The sequence below is a fragment of the Cydia splendana genome, chromosome 11, assembly GCF_910591565.1.
Source record: "Cydia splendana chromosome 11, ilCydSple1.2, whole genome shotgun sequence".
NCBI classification, from domain to species: domain Eukaryota; kingdom Metazoa; phylum Arthropoda; class Insecta; order Lepidoptera; family Tortricidae; genus Cydia; species Cydia splendana.
This window is the reverse complement of record NC_085970.1, coordinates 18,728,950-18,746,248: the sequence shown is the minus strand read 5'-3', so window position 1 is coordinate 18,746,248 and position 17,299 is coordinate 18,728,950. Positions and strand designations below refer to the sequence as shown.

At 37.8% G+C, this 17,299-nt stretch overlaps 1 pseudogene; it reads left to right on the top strand.

Moving 5' to 3' along the window:
- Positions 1-4,127: 4,127 nt before the first annotated feature.
- On the top strand, positions 4,128-6,932 carry LOC134794836 (uncharacterized; annotated as a pseudogene).
- The last annotated feature ends 10,367 nt before the right edge of the window (positions 6,933-17,299 follow it).

Below are 17,299 nucleotides of genomic sequence, written 5' to 3'. Positions count from 1 at the left end.
CAAAAGAAGCTAAGCTGTGTCTTACGAACTTCGTATTCATAGGTACCTACGAGAGTTTTTGCCCTGTGACTATCTTCCCCATCAAACATTTTAGTCGGTCTTCTCCACATTGAACTTATACAATAATTAAAATGCAAAATAAACTGATTACCGTAGAACTCTTAAGGTATGTACTAAATAAGAAAAACAAAGCATAATAGGTAGCAATTTGAACCATTTCCAGCACTATCTCCCGCAATCTGCAATCAAAAAAACTCTTTGAGCCTTACCGAGCATCCGTTCAATCGATTCCCGAGAGTGGATAATTTTAAAATATATCTGAAAAAGAACAAAGGGACCGCCTCTTTGTGAAATTCACAGATTATCCAGGCATCCGATAAACCAATAAGCATGTAGTGAGGTCGGCGAGGATTGGCCTTTGCGCATTCTTTGCTGTAGGGCTTTGTACTATCTACGTTAAGGGCAAACATTTAGCTTACCGAATGGTAAGCGGCTGGCAGAGCTATATGGATGATAATAGCTAAATGATAACGCCGCACCTTTAAAACCTGTACACTTCTTTTGTGATAAGTTTATACTATGCAATTTTTTTATAAAACTCTTTAATATTGCTGTTCTAGCCAAATTCATGTTAAGTGATGTATTTAAAAAGGCACAATATTTTTATGATTAACTTTAACAAAGGTAAAGATACCTCTTTGTTAAAGTTAATCATATTATTTAATTACCTTTAGTTTCCTTACAATTTATCACGCTAAAATAAGTGTAAATAATTTAGCAATCTATCTCACTAAACTCTAAATTTCAAGTCTGATGGAAACGTTTTTATCTTCAAGTATGTGCTACATCAACTCTTCAAAGGCCCCAATTCCGCTATCTAAAAAACGGTCGAGAACAAGTGAAAGCCGGTACATCGGCCAATCCACTCAAGCGCACTACAGAAGACAAAGTGTCAAGATGAAAGGCGCCGCCGCCGATTGTCGCGGCATTGTATCGTCACTCGTTAGCTTGGCATTATCGTACCAAGATTTATTTTAACGATTAAGTGGGCGGTGTGAGGGATGAGCGATGAGCGGAAAATAATCGTAACTTCTGCAAAGTGAAAGCCAACTTGAGCTTAGCATAGCAGCTGTAAGTAACAGTTATTGGAAATTCCATTGTTTAGCGTATTCTCGCGCAACATAAGTACCCAAATCTGCATGCTTGTCAATATAAACAAATAAGTTTAGACCTTATGCTTCGTATCATATTTAGTTATGCTTGAAGTATTTGATTTCACCGTTATTCACCCATATAGGAAGGTATATAATATAAGTTATGAAACGCTAAAATTGTTCTTAAAGCCACGTCGTCCCTTAATTTCCGTCAGAAAAAACTAGGAGCCAATTTCAAAAGAAAATTACGATATAATATTATGTCATTTAGTTAATTTCCTCTCGCATCATTTGCGCGTGCATTACGTAATTATACTTATTCGTATATATATGTATTAGCGTGTGTCAGACGCTCGGGCGATAACAAAATTACATTATTTTGATGTAAAAAATTAAGTCTGAACTGGCCTCTAGTTCTAATCGCCTCAGTAAAGCAATAGAACTAAACATAAAAAGAAACTTGAAAATGGTATGTCAAATATTAAACCGCTACCGCTACGCTACCCCACCCGCTAACGCTGCCTCCTGTAACCCGCGCCACGCGCAGCTCCAACGATTAACGCTTATAGCCAGTCATTAAACCGCAATTGGTCCGTGTGTGCCCCTTTACAATTTTAGTATGTCGCCACTATTGTTTTAGATAACAATGGGTATTTATTTATGCCTAATATGAACAAGTAAATTATCATAATTAAGTAGCATTTTAACTCTTTAAGACGAAACAGGAGCTGAGTTTTAAATATTTTAGGTAAATATACCCGTTTCGCTAACGGAAGCGGCACCTAAAAGTAGTGCGATAAGGACAAGGCGAAAAATCCTGCGTAAAAATCTCAAAAATCGAGGTTTCGTACTCCTCTGTTTCCTCCTCCAAAACTTAACCAATCGTAACCAAATTTGGAAATCTAAATGATTATGAAATTATCTGTGTCGGACCGTTTTGCTTTTTTGGCTAATTGATATCAGTTTTGAATGCCACGCCTCTCATTACGGCATAGTCAATTAGGCCATTTTGGCGATTTTTGAAGGGCTCTAGCGCCTTAAAAAACAAAAATATCAAAAAAAGCAAAACGGTCCGACACAGATATTGACAATATTAATCTGTGTTGAAATAATCATTGCTCTAGCTTCAAAAACCACGGAGGAAAACGAGGAGTACGTTTGTATGGAGAAATGACCACTCCCGTTGGCTCTTAAAGGGTAAGACTGAAAAATATCTTCAATTCACCCACCCTCATCGCCAATCTATAGTCCTAAAAATTCTGACCAAGAAAAAATACAATAGGGTGGTCTTTTAAGGGTTCCGTACCCAAAGGGTAAAAACGGGACTCTATTACTAAGACTCCGCTGTCCGTCTGTCCGTCACCAGGCTGTATCTCAGGAACCGTGATAGCTAGAGCTATCATGTGAAACCATAGACAGTTGAAATTTTCACAGGTGATATATTTCTGATGCCGCTATAACAACAAATACTAAAAAGTACGGAACCCTCGGTGGGCGAGTCCGACTCGCACTTGTCCGGTTTTTTTAGACCGTTGGGGTAAATAAATAAATGGACAAGCCATCATTGTCAAAAAATATTTCAAATCGATTTTATCGAAAACCGACTGTATACATTTCCCTCGAAAAATTCACCTCATATTTTGAGAAACCGCTACTATAGTACAGTCAGCTGCAACAGCGTCAGACGACGTGTCAAAAGCGTCTGCCCTTCTCTAACAGATTAACAGAATGTTTAAATACAGGTGAAATTTTAATCACCAGCAGTAGGTCGGTACTCTGCGCAGTGACTTTATAGGTCATAACAACTTTTATTATGGGACCAATGCCGAAATGGCGAAAAAAAACCGGACAAGTGCGAGTCGGACTCGCCCACCGAGGGTTCCATACTTTTTAGTATTTGTTGTTATAGCGGCAACAGAAATACATCATCTGTGAAAATTTCAACTGTCTAGCTATCACGGTACAGCCTGGTGACAGACGGACGGACGGACAGCGGAGTCTTATTAGTAATAGGGTCCCGTTTTACTCTTTGGGTACGGAACCCTAAAAAGCCTGTTTCATACATTCTGGCTGATGTGATGTCGTTGATTTCTATGGGACAACTACGAGCCCCGATGCAAATTAGTTCGTCTAGTTCCACACAACAACCCACTAGGCCAGACCGGTCGTCAACATTTCAGTTACCGTAAAATGGGGTGAGTAGGTGCCAAACTGACATTCAAACCTCGATAACATTTTATTTTCACATATGCAAACTGAATGGTGTATATAATAAGTGTTCCGGACGTTTATTTATTATTATTTATTTAAAATTTATTGCACAAAGTATATACAAAAATGTACAAATGGCGGACTTAATGCCAAATGGCATTCTCTACCAGTCAACCATAGGGCCAAACAGACATCTACAATTGGTGCAGAGAGAGAAATATACCTATTCAGTGAATATAAAAAAAGCAAACTATACATATAAACTACATAAATAAATAAAATATATATAAACTACTACATATTTACTATAAATATACGTTTGTATTTTAGTTTTTATTTTATTTTGGGTAGTTCCATTTCATAACTTTGACGATAAACAGGAAATCCCACCTCACCCCGTAGTCTCTCGTATTTGGGGTGAGTTGGGTTTTCATACAAAGGTGATTTTGGAAGATTGTCGGATCGATTGTTTTTATTATGAGTAGCTCCATTTTAAATTGGAATACATTATTTTTGTAGCAGTAGCCTTAAAATCCCATCCCCCCCCCCCTTCACCCCTTCTCTCACCATTCATAACCCAGCTCTCCCCGCTCACCCTACTCACCCCATTTTACGGTATTAACATTTCAGATGGCTGTACTTTTTTGGACAGATCGTAAAAAACACTTTTCTCAAGTTTCATGGCGTGAAGAACTTCATACAAATAATGTATAAAAACACTTTTATGGCATTCTGTTACTTGCTCACTCTTAACTTGCAAGAATGGCAAGCTATAATTGTAAGAACGTTAAGCGATCAATAGATAGTATAAAATGGTTGTGCCAATCTTGTGACATAGTAGCCTTACAGGAGACATGGCTCCTTCCTGACGAATTACCATACCTAAGCTGCATAGATGGTGATTTCTCCGCCTCGGGTACCTCAGCGGTGGATACATCGGCCGGTATGTTGCGTGGTAGGCCGTATGGAGGAGTGGCGCTTCTGTGGCGGTCGAGCGTCTTTAGTAACGTGAATGTGATACAGTGCGATAATCCGCGTATATGCGCTATCAAAGTGGAGTCAAAAGATAGGCAGTTTTTAGTGGTGAGTGTTTATATGCCCACGGACAACACGAGTAATCTTCCCGATTTCACAGACTGTCTAAGCGCGGTGAGTTCTTTAATAGACAATAATAATATTGACTCGGCATATATTTTGGGAGATTTTAACGCTCATCCTTTCGAACCTTTTTATAGGGAACTCATGAATTTTTGTGACGACCAGAGATGGAGTTGTGTTGATATGGAGAAATTAGGTTTGAACTCGGATACCTACACTTTTATTAGTGATGTGCACGGGTGTAGGAGGTGGTTGGACCATGCTGTAGTGACGGAATCTTGTTTAAGTTCTATTATCAAGGTGTATGTTAAGTATGATGTGCAATGGTCGGACCATTTTCCCTTGATATTAGAGTGTCAGTTAGATGTACTAATGCCAAAAATAACTAGTCATAATCTTTTGGATAATAGGGTGTTATGGGGGGTTAGAAGTCAAGAACAGATTGATAGGTATAGGCAAGAATGTCATAATAAACTAAGACTCATTGACTTCCCGGCGGCCCTAAGAGAATGTTCCGATCATAAATGTCATAAAACTGAACATTTAAAAATAATTAATACCATGTATACTAACATCGTGTCTGCCTTGTGTGAATCCGCCGTAGCCAGTCGAATTGTAAGCAGGCGTAGGAAGAAAAAGCAGATAGTCGGCTGGAATAAGCACGTTGGCCAAGCCCATGCTGATGCTCGTATAAAGTTCCAAACATGGATTTTGCACGGAAAGCCCCCCTCAGGTACCATATTCGATCAAATGTGTGAGAGTAGGAAGATTTTTAAGTCCCGATTAAGGTGGTGCCAAAACCACCAAGATCAGATCAAAATGGACATCTTAGCGACTCATCATACAAATCATGATTTTCGTGCGTTTTGGAAATGTACAGAGAAGTTAAATAGTAAACCTGGCCTTCCGATGAGCGTGGGGGGGGTTAGTGACCCAAGAGGAATAGCTAATATTTTTAAAGATTGTTTTAAGGTTATGCCACCTTTGGGTCCGACTGCTGGGATGCTCGACGCTGAGAATCAGGGTGACATATTGGGAACAAGTTTTACTGCGGCTGAAGTCAGACAAGTGATAAAATCTATGTCAAAAGGAAAATCGCCGGGTCATGATGGTCTCAGCGTCGAGCACCTCCAGTTCGCGGGTCCCCACCTCGCAAGAACACTTGCTATGCTCTATACCCTCTGTGTAAGCCACTCATATTTACCGCCTGAGCTCATACGCACGGTAGTGGTGCCTATTGTGAAAAATAAGACGGGAGATCTGTCCAATACTAGTAACTACAGGCCGATATCCCTGGCCACTATCATAGCTAAAGTGTTTGACGGCATGCTGAACGCACGATTGCAACAACACCTGCAGCTGCATGACAACCAATTTGGGTTTCGGCCCGGACTTTCCACCGAAAGTGCCATCTTGTGTTTAAAGCATGTCGTCAGATACTACACAGATCGAGAAACTCCTATCTATGCCTGTTTCCTTGACCTGTCGAAGGCGTTTGACCTGGTTTCATACGATATCTTGTGGAAAAAACTCAAGGAAATTAATGTTCCGTGGGAGTTAATACAAATTTTCAAACACTGGTATGGAAATCAGGTCAACGCTGTTAGATGGGCAGGTACATACTCTGACTGGTATAGGCTGGAGTGCGGTGTTAGGCAGGGGGGGCTGACGTCACCCTCGCTTTTTAATGTATATATTAACTCACTCATCGAGGAGCTTAGCGGTCAACATGTTGGCTGCCATGTGGACGACGTAGCCGTCAACAATATAAGTTACGCGGACGACATGGTCCTGCTGAGCGCCTCGGTGTGTGGGTTAAGGAAATTGCTGAGTACCTGTGAAAAGTATGCCTCAGATCATGGGTTGATATATAATGTAAATAAATCCGAATACATGGTTTTTGGCAGGGGGAATCAAGTGCCTACTAGTGTGCCGGAGGTTAAATTGTATGGTTCTCCACTAAATAGAGTGCAGCAATTTAAATACTTGGGGCATATACTTACTCCGAGTCTTAAAGACGATAGTGATATGGAAAGGGAGCGTAGGGCGCTGTCAGTGAGAGCCAATATGTTAGCCCGCAGGTTTGCTCGTTGCTCCAACGAAGTTAAAAAAACGCTTTTTAAAGCTTATTGCACATCTTTTTACACGAGCAGCCTGTGGGTAAACTACACTCGAAAAACGTACTCAGCCCTACGCGTACAATATAATAATGCGTTCAGGATGCTGATGCGGCTGCCCCGCTGCTGCAGCGCATCGGGGATGTTTGCAGAGGCGAGAGTTGACTGCTTTTATGCAACAATTAGAAAGAAATGCGCGTCCCTGGTGCGGAGGGTGCGGGATAGCCGCAACAGCATCCTGGCCATGATAGCGGATAGGATTGATTGTCCATTTATATGGCATTGCTGCAGTTTGCACATCACTAACTATGCACAAGTGGTCGAGTGATGTGCGCACTGTTGCAATGGAGTATTTATTTAGTTATTAATGTACAAATACCATAGATATAAGAATACTAACCTAGATAATAAGTTTATTGTGTTACTAACCATGTATTACTATGTATTATGAATCTTTGTTATTTGAAATAAATGATTATTGAATTGAATTGAATAATGCACTCCATAAAATTTTACGCGCATTGTAACCCACTTTCGTTGTTAATTCGAATGTGTAACCCTTTAAATGGAGACATTCGTAAGCATCAGTAAGAATTATTGTGGGAAAGTGTTTCGCGTATTTCAAATTAACTGCAATAATGTTTTCCAGTCAACCTTCGGGCACTAACTCATTTCCACCCATAAACCAGTTATCGTCCCAAACAAAACGCGAACGAGCGCACTTTTCACTCGGAACTTTCAAAAATCTATTTCCTGTCTGGACGCGTTTCCGCTCGATCGTGGCAACTTCCGGTCATTTTGGAAGCCATTATTTTCCGTGATAAAGGGTGCGGGGGTTTTTAAATGAGTGATAGAAAGAAATACTAGTTCTTAAAATTTATGGTCTCACTTACTTTTAAAAAGAACCTTGTGTTTACGTTTTTTTTTATTTACCTAAACCTACATACTTACGTACATACATACTTGTAGGTTCATTTGAACATGTGTTGGTAATATTATTTTACTAATAAATATGTGAAAGATTTTTTAAGCATTTAAGTGGTACCTACTTATTCTGCAGTCTTGACTATTTTGTTATTTTATATTCATTAGTTTATGTTTATACTTATCTTTTACGAATGAATTCAAATGTCAAATAAATAATTTAATGATAAAACATACCAATTTAAAAAAATCTAACTTATTTAATATAGGTAATATTGTTGCATTTGAATACTGTTGTACAATCTAAGATAAATTGAATTTATAAAAAAAAGAACTTAAAATTAATACATTCATTGAATAACAAAATCTTAATTTAAATGCATGAACTTTAAACAAAACGAACCGTTAAATAAACAATCTGTTCAAACAAATCCATTATTGTATGAGAAATCGTCATTTTTGTATGAAACGTTCACCACCCGTCGTCACCACACGTTATGTGGGAAAGGCGACAAATTACATGTTCTTTTCGAGTGTAATAGTTCTAAAACTATGGTCACCCTACACCCAAATTAAAAAGACCTGAATCTGCAAATTTTGTATAGGTAATAAGGGGTCTTTATACATTGGTAGACGAAGAAGGTTTTTTCTACATAGCCTAAGCATCGAAAAGTAATCAATATAAACAGTAGGGGGTCCCTAATTAAATGATTTTCTTCGTATACATAAGTTAGTGAGTTTACCATACAAATAGTCCGTCTAATGACTGTTGCTAAGGTGGCCGACGGCGTATGAAATTCGATATGGAAATTAACTAATTATTAATGTATTTTGAAGGAATTTTAAATAACGGCCGATTGTTAAGGAGCGTGTGAATTTATTTACGTTTGATTTGTGTTATAATAATAACTTTAATGTGTTTGTGACATATTTTTAGGTGAAATTAGAAGTCGTTAGACGAATTGATAATCATTTTGGTTTCGGTCGAAAACTAAATATGATTAAAAACTTAATTGAATATGCCGCCAGCATCCTTGGTACAATGCCTCAAGGGCCTATTTTAGATTTAAGCTAGTTATTAATTTAGTTTAGTAGTACCACTGTATATATATTGTATTTGAAAGGTATTAAATATGTTAAAAAAAAAAAAAAAAAAAAAAATGTATAGGTATGTCTGACTTCATCGATGTTTGCCTATAGTGTCAAGTTTAATGTTTTGTTAGGATTCCGTGCCCAAAGGGTAAAAACGGGACCCTATTACTAAGACTCCGCTGTCCGTCTGTCTGTCTGTCACCAGATTGTATCTCGTGAACCGTGATAGCTAGAGAGTTGAAATTTTCACAGATGATGTATTTCCGTTGCCGCTATAACAACAAATACTAAAAACAAAAAAAAAATATTTAAGCGAAACTCCCGTACGACAAACGTGATTTATTTGCCGTTTTTTGCGCAATGGTACGGAACCCTTCGTGCACGAGTCTGACTCGCACTTGGCCCGTTTTTCTATTAAGTTTTACCTTAAATTTACGACACAAAATTAGTAGTGACTATCGACTAAACGAGCCATGCCATAGCCAACTAATGTCCCCAAGCTTCCATACAAGTTTACCGTAAAACTCTTAAACTGTTGCATAAATCATCGACACATAAACATCGCCTAAAATAAATCAATGAGAACAGCAAAAATATTCCAAAAACAGCCTCTATTTCAATACGACATAAAACAAATTGTATTAAAAATCGATATTTACTAACAAAAATCAATTTCCCGAGGTCATTGAGCCTTTTGGGGTCACATTGTTATGCATAAATACATTTTAATACAAACATCTAAACAATTTTATTGAGAGACCACTTTATCTTTGCCTATATAACCTACTTTATTGACTGCCGCATAAGGTACATTTTCCCGTGTTTAAGTGTATTTTATGTTGGTGTTTAGGTTATGGACAGACGGACGGGCGCAGAATGAGTTTGTGAATATTTTAAGCGCAATCTGAAGTTGTTGCCCACTAAAGTCGCTATTGTTCTCGTAGTGTCCGCGAGTGTGGTTGCTCTACTTTTGCTATGGTATTTGCAAGGAGGTCAAACACTGCATTGTCGCCTAGATGTCGCCTCTGCTACTTAAATTTATAACACTGAATACTTGGATAAAATCAAATCACTAGATTTCTTATTGATAAATAAATATTACGGGACACCTTACACAGATCAACCTAGCCCCAAACTAAGCAAAGTGACCAGAGATCTGGCAGCTTTCTCTCGCAGCGCATTAGTATTGCCATTCAGCGAGGGAATGCTGCCAGCATCTTTGGCACAATACCGCGGGGGCCTTATTTAGATATATTTTAATTTAGATTAGTTTAATTTTATATACATATAGCTTCTGTAGTTGAATAAGCTATATTCAAAGATTTTTTTTTATCAAGATGTGAAATGTGAATGACATATTTATTTGCATAACACAAAACTAAATTAATAACTAGCTTAAATCTAAAAATAGGCTCTTGAGGCATTGTACCAAATTATTCATTTGTAAATTATTCATTTCTTATATTCTTTACTTATAGCTTGTTTTGACGGTTAGGTGTCCTAATCGTTCGAGTTTCTTTATGTATCTAGTTAGGTATTTTTATTATAAAAGTATGTATAAGACAAGTAAGGAAGTAAATATTCTTTATTGCACCAATCGTATCCATACCTACATTTTACATACATGTAAAACTCCAAAGAAATTTTATCGGAAATATAGAAACAGGTAACCACAGGCAGTCTTATCGCTAAAAAGCTATCTCTTTTAGACAACCTAAGTTATAAGTATCACTTTCTTCGTGTACAATTCAATTTGCAAATCCAAGTAGAGCATACCGCCCTGCGAGTCCTTGCGAGTCAACAGCTTGTCACCGCATTGTGGAAAACAAACAACAATAGGACCTCTCTCCATACAATATCCTTTGTCAACCTTTTTATCAGACCGGCCGCACACGGAAATGCAAAGAGAGGGTTAATCTTACAATACAATACAATTGTAATTTCAATCATACATTAGTGTTGGTTAAGACTTGAGTCCTGTGAGCCCTCTGCTTTAACTCGACTGTATTTTTCCGACTCATAAAATTTAGTCAAAACTCGAGTTGTTTTCAACCTGTTAGAGCCCCGAAACTTTTGTAGAGACTTGAGTCCTTTTCAGAGAACTGTAGTTTACAAAAAAATATGCATTGTTATGTAAAAATTATGGGTTAGGTGCACCTTACAATAACGCTTATTTTCTTTAAAGTATTTAGGTACTAGTATTTAGGTAAAATGTACGAAATTGTTGACGGAGTTTTATCTGAGGCTCAAAAGTCCTTTTGAGTTGCGCTTAGCAAGACTGAATAAAGGACTCAACACGGGACTTAAGACCCAGAAGGATTTCGCGCCCGATTCTCGTAAAAACGAGTCGAGTTTTTCAAATGTAGACTCATAAGACTCGGGTCCTTACGAACACTACATAGAGACAAGTTAATTATAGGTACTTTTAAACGCAAACTGTCGAGATGTACAGTCGCCATCAGATATATAGGAGCGGCCAAGGTGTTCACAATATCTGAACACGCGCTCTAACGCCCTGACAATAGAGGCGTGTTCCGATATTTGTGAGCACCTTGGCCGCTCCGATATATCTGATGGCGACTGTAGGTATCTTAGATGGAAAAGTATTGAGGGTAGCAGATAATTTTGGCACGTTGTTTCATTGTTCTAATAAATTCCTCTGTTCTCCTTGCACCACTTTTTACATGTCTCTGTTTGGTCCGATGGTTGACTGGTAGAGAATGCCATTAGGCATTAAGTCCGCCATTTGTACATTATTGTTTTGTGCAATAAAGTTTAAATAAATATTGTTGCTAACTGTAACATAGAAGATCCTTGAGTAACTCAGAAAGATATATAATCAATTATACCAGATTGCCAAACTAAATCACATCGTATTAATAAAACTGGCCTACCGTTCATACTTAATGCTATTGACGAGCCAAGGCATAAATCGTCATTGACACTACTTAGTATGTAATGAGATTACATAATATGCAAATAATCATATTAATGAAAGTGAACGGGATCCCTAGTAATGATAAATGAATATATAATATTGCATATGTTTGTATGTCAAGGCCGAACATATGTACTCGTATGTGTGGAGACAACCGATGGTAATTACAATCAGTGCTATTTGCATAAGCTTTATTTAATTGTTTTTGCATTGGTATTAGGATTACAGTCGTAATTATTACGTATTAGAATTATATTGGTTCAGTTTGCAAAATTATGATCATTGGAACTTACTATTTTACGCATTTATACACAAGTTACGATGGATAATCATCGACGAACGAGGAAAGGTTTTAAATACTGACTACAGGATGACTCACTTTAGATCGGGCCGACCGGGCCGTGTCCGGGCCGGAGCTTCCGACGCTTACTTTTTTTATGACAGATGACAGGTGATCACGTGATGCTTTCCATAGAAAATGAAGCGCCGGAAGCTCCGGCCCGGACACGGCCCGGTCGAACGTGAGTCATCCTTAATTTCAAATGTATTGTCAAAAAAATACAAATGTGGCAAAAAAGTGTAAGTAAGTACGTGTTCAATAAAAACTTTTGCTGCCGAGAAAAACATACAACTGTCTTTTCACAATCGTGAGCAAAATACTACGCGTTGGACACTACGATCAAAAGGAAGGTTTGAATAATCGCACAAACTACGCAATGATGAGGGAAAGCGCTAGCAATCATGGTCAAAATGCGTGTTGTATAACTAAGACAAAAATGCACTTTTACTTAGGGCTCATTTAGACGATGCAAGAACTCGCATGCGAGTTTCATTATATTGCGGGTTTTGATCGGTCGGTTGAATTGGACGTAACCAACAGTCCGTAATGTAACTAAGATTGCATACGAGTTCGCACGCCGTCTAAGGGCCAGTTGCACCAACCACATTTGACAGACTGATCAACGTCAGCCGGCGCGCCCCGGCACTTTACTATGAAACTTTCCATACATAAAAATTTAGCGAACTCTTTAACGATACGAACAGTTTGGTGCAACCGACCCTAAATCAGTCCTTATTCTTATAGTACCACCCACCTTTCTAGACCTCTCAGTTATATTACTGTTGCATATAATTCTTATTATAACAATTACGTATTGCTTGAAATTGCGCTACTCGGGATGCAAATCAATTGATTACATTATCTGAAACGGAAACCTGACCAGAAGATATCGACATTATATTAGTTGGTATTTAAATGTAATCAAGTACTCGATTACATTTAAAACCGAACCACATCCTAGCAATTACGATTACGGAGGTGAAGTTTATCTTAAAGTTTATTATCAACAATAACATAGCAGGAACAGAATTAAAACTATAACCACATCCAGGATATTAAAAAGATCAATTAAGGTCAATACGGATAAGTGTGGCTGCGGGTTAAGTGTGTCTGGTTCCTTCAAATCGGGGCTTGTTTACAGGTAGATTAGTTTTTATTGCGGATTCATACATTTTCCTACTTGTTGAACAAATGTAGGCAAATGTATGAACTCGCACTAAACACTAATCAATGCGTAGATAGGCCACGGTAATATGAAGGCCAGTTATCCCATAGCCACACTTTCCGGTATTAAGTAAGTAAACACTTTATTGTATGAAAAGAAAGGAATATTGGTTACATCAGATAAAACATAAATGTGTAGTACAAAGGCGAAAGGCTAAGAGGGATCTCTTCCAGTTAACCTATACCTAAAGGAGTAAGCTTTTGATAACGATGCCAAAGAAATTAGAAATAAAAGGAAAATGGATTATTTCACTGTCACGGGCGAGTTTTAAACTCCCGATTCCGGGATACCAACCCTCGCTCTACAACTGATCTAACGAACGTTATGGTAAAAGGAAATTTCGTATTTTTCGTTTATTCCTATAGATTATGAGTATATGCTATCAAATAAATCGAACCAACACATAGATTCCCTGTGACCGTATCTGGCGCAAGCATTCAAGCAAGTGCTCGCAAGTGTACATTGTTACGTACTGCATCATACCAACCAGCAGACATCCTATTTAACCTACAACCCAATTCAGGCTTTATTAGTTTACGCTAAGATTCAGATTCGTTGGAAGAGTAGATGGTTGTTGCGTCGTTTAGTGTTTCAAAGTGGTCTATTGTTGCGAAAAATTGATTTACGTATGGCATCTGTTAAAAGCTTAGCCGTATATTGCCGTTTGTAAGTTATGTTTGTGAGCTCGGTGTGAACCGTGGTAATGTTTGCGCGCGATGTTTGCACTAGAGATGCCACGAATATTCGGCAACTATTCGGTATTCGGCCTATTCGGCCACTATGCCGAATATTCGGTATTCGGCCGAATGTTGCCTACTATTAATAGTAGAATAGTAGGCAACATTCGGCCGAATATTTCAGTTTTTCGCCTACCTCGAAGAAAAAAATCTACATTAAAAATAGTCCAAAACTAGGTATATTTAATATTTAGAATGGATTCTTGAACGTTGTTATATACGAAACCCTTTTTTGAGTATTTGTTGATTATAAAATATTTTATTTTTATCATGGGTCTAATTCATTCATTAATCCTGTTCAACAAAAAATATATCTTAAGAAACATTGTGCTTTGTTGGCGGACAGATTTCATAATAATTGTGACTCAAAATGTTCGCATGTCATGCCGAATATTCGGCGCTTCGGCCGAGAGAGAGGCCGAATATTCGGTATTCGGCCAAAACTACTATTCGGGTCATCTCTAGTTTGCACTGTTAGTTGAGAAAGTACAAAGCGAAGTTGCATCAGTAGATTAGACAATAATCCAATAGCTCAATTGGATAAGCGTTCGCAGGTGAAACCAAGGTTGTGGGTTCAAGTCCTGATTGGACCGTATTCTTTTTTTGTTACTTTGATTATTAGTGTTCCGTGCAAAACTTTGTTCACTTATGGGATCACTTCGGTCGTTTTTGAACTGTGCCTTACAGTCTTGACTGCAACGAAATCCTGGAAAAGTTACATATTTCTCTCACTAAAAAAATCTAAATCATCAATGAAGACAATTTAAAACATGTTTATGCCTAGATACAATATAGTAAATTGTTTTAGATTGACGAAATATAAATTGTACTGATTTTCCACATAAAGTATGACTCACGCTAGTCTGGGCCGGGCCCGGGCCGATGCGTCCGACATGTCATTTTCTATGACGGCTGATCGGTGATCACGTGGTGCTTTCTATAGAAAACGAAGCGATGGAAGCTCCGGCCCGGCCCCGGCCCGGTCTAGCGTGAGTCATCCTTAACTTGTTCTATAAATCGGTGCAAATTCTATTTAGTCAACTATACTTCCTTTCGTAGCTTCGTATAATTAAGACGAATAAAGTCTAAGGAAAAAACGTGCCTCGGAATTCAAGTAAAAGTCATTCTCGAATAGATGCCGCACACACCTTTAGCCTATCCTCGGCTAGATGGCGTGACGACACCGTTTCATATTTAACAATTTTAACACATAGATATCAGTGAATGAACATGGATCAAAATGATATAAAAATAATAAAATCATTCACCCATATATATACATTTTTGATAACTTTATACGTTTTCATTTTGAGTTTTAGTCGTGTGTCGATAGATGGCAGTAAATTTACAGTTACTACAAAATTTACAATGACAGGACCCCTCTATACTATCTATTCTTTTTGGTATAATATAACAATGAAAATTTATCTTCCTACAAAACCTTAACAACAAGTTAACCTTTAAGTGTGAAATACAATGAATTAATTAAACAATCACCAACCCTATACATTACACGCCTTACTCGTCGGACAGGGATAAACAACAATTGGTTACAGCGTCGATTAATTATATTATAATCTTAATCAAAAATGGCGGATTTGACGGGGAGACTATTGGTAATTACGACCTTTTGTAAGTAGTCATGGTTGAATCAAGCGCAGCGGTTTTATTCAAAATGCTACGACTACAGGCGAGGCGAGGACTCGGAAATACCACTATAGGCACAGAATTAATAATAGAACTACCACTATAGGCACAGAATTAAAAATAGAACTACAGTAGAGTCCGGTTATAACGACGCCAAGGGACCGCTGATATTACGTCGTAGTAACCGGACGTCGTACTAAACGAACTGCCAATTTTAATATTTTTTTTTTATCGAAACAATTACATCATTTTGTATTTATTAATACTTATGCGACAATCAACGAAAAAAAAAACATTTCTTTTAAAATATTTATTTACGTTAGTATTACAACACCTTGTCTTAAATGGAGAGACTTGTGTGTTTAGAAGAACCCACTTTTGAAGGTTACTCACTCATCATCCACAAATTACTCGAATCTCGTAAAATAAAAAGTCGTAATTCTTGGGGTTCTAATCAAGATGACGTTGTTTTATCACACAGTTCAGTCCCTATGGCCACCTCCTGTGTCCATAATCAGATCAGCTCGAAGGTACCTACCAAAATATTGCATTGTCACCCAACTTACATAATTATGTATGAGAAGTTTAAGCTCAATTTAATAATGGGAATTGGGTTTTATTTAGTTTGCAAGATTACGAAAAGTCACATCGGCAAAAGGGAGAGGGGAGTTGGGTGTGTGGGATGGAGTAAGCTTTTTACCAACAATTTATTTGTAAAAACTACGTCGATCGTCGTTGTAACCGGACTTGACGGACGGAGTTTTAGTCAATTTCCGTCGTTAAAAGCGATCGGTCGTTATAAGCGGAGTCGTAATAAACGGATGTACTTTCATAGTAGCTCATACTAAAACCAAACAAGTGCCCAGACTTACGTCGCTATAAGCGGTTGGTTGTTATATGCGAAGTCGTACTAACCGGACTCTACTGTACCACTATAGGTACAGAAAGGACACTTCCTACAAAACCAAAGTTTGACAGCGATTCATGGACGAATTATGCTACCCCTTTCTAATATGGCACTATCCCTTTCGGATATTTAGAGTTGTCAAAATTCAAGTCATTATCTTTATCTGTGGTCGTGCACGCAAAAGACCTTCTCCACATTGACTTTATGCGTATTTAAAAATGTGAAAATAATAATCATAAAATAAATATTATAGGAAAATTTTACACAGATCGATCTAATCCCACTAAGCTTAGTAAGACTTATATTGTGAGTACTAGACGACGATAAATATAATATATAGCTATATATAAATAGTTATATATATAGAAAACATCCATAACTAAGGAATAAATATTTGTGATAAACACACAAATAAATCCCCTTACCTCATATTATAGGAGGATCTAATACAAGTATGCGTATTATCCATTGGTCACAAACATCCCAAGGTCGCTTAAACACTGGTTGATCAGACAATAGTATGCGCAAGCGCGGCCAATAATGCAGCCAGGTGACAACTCATCGATCAAAGATGGCGCCCGGCTGATGGATGGAGCGGCGGTGTAAAGGGATTGTTAAACTAAAGACGATTGGACTACAATGAATCACGGGTCTCTATTGTTTCCCAAATAGTTTAAGTCATAATTTATTGTTAGTCCGAAATTTCGTTAGTCATAATTGGTTTTTCTCAGAAACGCGTAACTTTTCAGGATTGCCATAAAACAAACCTAACCTATCTATAGAGTAACCTTACGAAAATCCTGAAAAGTTAACGGTTTCAGTTTTATGACTAACGATAATATGACAAACCATACATTATGACTTAAAACTTTATGGGAAACAAAGGGGGCATGAAGCACACATTCATGT